General features: G+C 51.0%; 1 pseudogene; it reads right to left on the bottom strand.

The window, feature by feature from the left end:
- Window positions 1-1,970: 1,970 nt before the first annotated feature.
- On the bottom strand, window positions 1,971-2,924 carry LOC118670690 (annotated as a pseudogene).
- Between the last annotated feature and the right edge of the window lie 1,215 nt (window positions 2,925-4,139).

Below are 4,139 nucleotides of genomic sequence, written 5' to 3'. Positions count from 1 at the left end.
AGAATCCAACCCGGGACCTTTCAGTCCACAGGTTGACGCTCTACCCACTGAGCAAAACTGGCTAGGGCTGAAGTTACTTTTTGACCACCAGACAGACCATTCTGAAACTGGGCTATGTGGGTCACTACTTTAATACGTTTTATATCAACAGCAGCAACAAAAATAGCTGACATGCAATGCATTTTATGTGCAAGATTCCATAGCAGGCAGGGAGCCTTCTCTTTGATTCCTCACAGGGAGGCTATTGGGGAAGGAAGGCAGTGGTTCCCCTTGTGCAGATAAGGACACTGGGTCCCAGAAGGCTGACATGTCTTGCTCAGTGGTCCACAGTCAATGCGTGGAGTGAGCCAGGGCAAAAACATGAAAAGGAGGACGTTTGGGGGTCGACAGAAGCTGATAGCTTACAACGTATTATTTGTGGGAAGTTTTGTGTTGGGCAATGAGAAAATAATGCTAATCAGGGATGTTACATAAATACTGTTTAATATTTGTTTTAAAGCAACCACACAGTGGTCTACCTGTCTCCAGAGGTATTCACAAGAGGATAAAGTGCCCATTCATCCAGTTTGACCGCGGAAGGCCCCTTCAGTACAAATAGTCCCTTTGTGGCCCAGCTGGTGTGGCTCAGTGGTTGAGCTTTGACCCATGAACCAGGAGGTCACGGTTCAATTACCGGTAAGGACACATGCTCAGGTTTCGGGCTTGATCCCCAGTCGGGGGCATGCAGGAGGCAGCCGATCAATGATTCTCTCTCATCATTAATGTTTCTCTCTCTCTCCCTCTCCCTTCCACTTTCTGAAATCAAATATATGTATATAAAGTTTCTTTGTGGGAGATCCTGGCACCCATAGCAAAGCACCCTAGAGGACAAGCCAGGTGGGCTTCTGGTTGGCATTTTCCTCCTTGAGCCTGTGCACTTGACACTTCGCTCCCCCTAAAGTGGGCTGCTGGTGAGAAGAATGCTAGGCTGGCCTGCAGACTGTCCCACTCCCCCTTCCCAGAGCCCTGAGGAAGTTCTGCTGGGAGCCAGGCCTGCCTGCTGGGCTCTGGCAGACAAGTCTGAGCTGGATGAACAAGCAGGAAGCGCCAGTTCCTGCTCTGCACGCTGTGATCCTGAGCTCTTAGTAGAATAACCTGTCCGGCCCAAGAGGAACCGCCCCCTGCCCCGAGCAAACTGGCCTGGCAGCCCCGCCCCACAGAACCTGCTGGAGAACTCCTGCTCTGTGCATTGGCACAGTCGTGGGAGCACCTCTGGTGGCACTTCTCTGGCAATGGTTTTGCCAGCCCATGATGTTCACCAACTCCTCCCTTCACGGAGGGGCCTGATGAGTCCAGGGGCATTCGGCAACTCCTACCCCTTCTCGGGCCTCAGGCGATGTAACCGTAAAATGAAGGACCGGGATTCAGTGGGCCTCTAGTTTTGATTCTGAATTCATTATCAGTAAAATAAAAGGGACAGTCAGTGCTACCAAAGTAATCGAAATAATGGCCTCTCACCGTTAAAAAGAATGAGCTCAGTGAATGGGATGTGGAGGGAAAGCAGGTCCACATGGGTGCCCTGTATTCTATGCAGATGTCCCCACAGGGGAAGCCCAGGGCTTTCTACACTCGAGGAGGTCCCTAGACCTGGTAACCTGGTCAGAGCGGCCCTCAGCCGAGCCAGGGTGCCCCAGCAGTGCCTGAGCCGCACCCCCCTACCCCAACCCCCACCCAGATAGCTAGGGAGAAGGAGCAGCAGCTTCCTGTGACAAGATGCCCCTGTGACAGGATGCCCCTGTGACAGGGTGCTCTGACTTTGAGTGGCATCAGTGAAAGGAGAGAACGCAGAAGTGGCGCTGCAAGAGACTCTCGCCCGGTGCCACCCCCTTTCTTCTCTCTCTTTTTTTTTCAGTGAGTGAAGTTTATTGTGAAACCTCAAGGCGTGAGGATGGGATGGGCAGGCCGGGGCAGGGAGAGGAGCACCGCAGGCACTAGGAGGCCGAGTCGGAGGCCTGGGAGCTGTCCTTGACGTCGGGCTCTCTGTGGTCTCTATGACCTCGCTGAGGTCCTTGCTGTCACCACCGCTGTCCTGGGCAGCCAGGCCCTTCTCCTCCCAACAGGACTCTCCTGAGCTTGGCAGTGTGTTGCCCTCGCTCTCCGCCTTGTTCTCGAAGGGGCCCAGCCCCCTGAGCCTGCCCCTTTCCTTCAGCTCCCGGAGCCGCCGCAGCTCACCGGCCATCTGGGTGAGATCCCCCTCCATCGCTAATGTGTCATTCCCATCTGAATAGTATCTGGGATCCACTTCGATGATCTGATCTGAAGGTTGAGGGTGTTGGGGTCGGGGTGCAGAGTGGTCCGGTTGCTCTTCCTAACACACAGGGAGACGAATGTGACATTGAAGTTCTCCATCGTGGCCTGAGCCAGGCATGTCACGCGTGGGAGCACGTCACAGCCAGGGGGTGATCTATCCATGGGGTCACCTGGGACCTCCTCCACTGTGGCCCGGAGTCAGTGATGTAAGCAAGCTGGGGTGGGGAGAGGCCAGGGCAGAAGTAGTATTTCATCTGGCAGTCCCTGGACACGGGGCTGCCTTGCTGCATGGCCCTCAGGTCCTCTGGCTTCTCTTGACTAGAGAGCGAAGCTGAGGCCTGGACCATTTCTGCGACTTGCTCAAGGTCCTACCTGTAATAGCTTTGGGGCTGAGTCCAGAGGCTGCAGTCTCCACTGCCAGCCCGGTGCCTGCTTTTCACCTGTGAGTCACCTCTGTTTTTCTGACCCCTGGGGAATCCCCTCTCCGGTTGGTCAGGGTGGACAGCCTGCGATTTCCATGAGTGATTGAGCGCCCGTAGGCTTCATTGCAGGAGCTCCGGCTCCCCTGACCTATGCCTTCCGGTTATCTTGAATGACCGCCGAGTGCTAGTCCAGAAACCCCAAACAGTGCACGATCGGCCTTACCATCCGCGATAAGAGGGAAAAAGAACCCGTGTGCCCGTTAAAAAGTCATCATTCGGATTGAAATCAGCCTTGGTGAAAATAACCAAGGCAACTCAGGAACTATGGGAAGGTCAAAGGTTTGCAGGTTTAGGGTTTCGTGGGAACATGCGCGTGTTTGGACCAGACCCAAGTGCCGGGTTGGCCTGTTTGACAGGTAACAATTAGAGAGCAGGAGCTTGCCCGGCTGGAATGTGGCTGCAGAGGCCTCCCGGAGGATCTGGTTTACCTGCTCGGCAGGTGGGGCCTGCTGAGTCCGACAGGCATGTGCACGCACAGCATTCCAGAGAATCGGTTTTCTTTTAAAGACACAGCAATGACTGCAGGGCACAAAAGGGTTGGGCTGAGCCCTGGCTGGAAGCCATTAGCTATTTGCAAGGAAAAGAAGAAAAATAAATAGTTCCCTCTAGACAGCTCAAGGAAGAAACTGAAAAGGTATTCAGACTTTTTTTTCTTCCTTTTAATGTCTAAAATGAACATGTGCTTCGTGTCTGAAGACTTGAGAAACCCCAGACTGGTACAAAATGCCAAGATAATAGAATTGAAAAGTCACTTCCCACCCCCCAACCCCACCCAAATTCTTTTTCCTCTTTCTTTTTAAAAGAGGTCATAATATGATTGAGAGCACAAAAGATAGGCTCCTTGAAGGATGGTGTCTGGCTTGAGACGGTCTAAAAAGGTTTGCTATTTTTCCTCAGCATAGCTTCAGAAGATGCCCAGAAAAGCAAATTTCTGTGTTTTTTCCCCTCAGTAAATTGTATATAATCTGTATATTTTTAAAGTTAAAAATGCTGTTTCAATAAAACATAATTAAAGAACGTAATTTGCTGTTTAAAGTAATAGGAGATTAGGATGATATCATATATATAAAGTACAGTATGTGGAAAGCCTTCACAGACCCACACACATAATATGACTTCCTTTTCATTCAGGGGGGTTTTGGTAGTAGCCCTTCAGTTTCTCTGTATCATATCCATCACTGATGAGTAGGGGGAAAATCAAACCAGAGAGCCTGGGACCTGCAGATTGCCATGTTATAAGCAACATTGCTAAAACAAACTAAAGCACTCTTTGAAATTTTTCAAGTAATTCATTTTTTTTAATTTACCAAGTTGGTTTTCTAAAAAAATAAAATCTCCCTCTTTTGCACATGTCTCCCTTCATGGCAG

This window comes from Myotis myotis, unplaced genomic scaffold (assembly GCF_014108235.1).
Source record: "Myotis myotis isolate mMyoMyo1 unplaced genomic scaffold, mMyoMyo1.p scaffold_m19_p_16, whole genome shotgun sequence".
Lineage (NCBI taxonomy): Eukaryota > Metazoa > Chordata > Mammalia > Chiroptera > Vespertilionidae > Myotis > Myotis myotis.
This window is presented reverse-complemented; position numbering and strand designations above follow the sequence as displayed.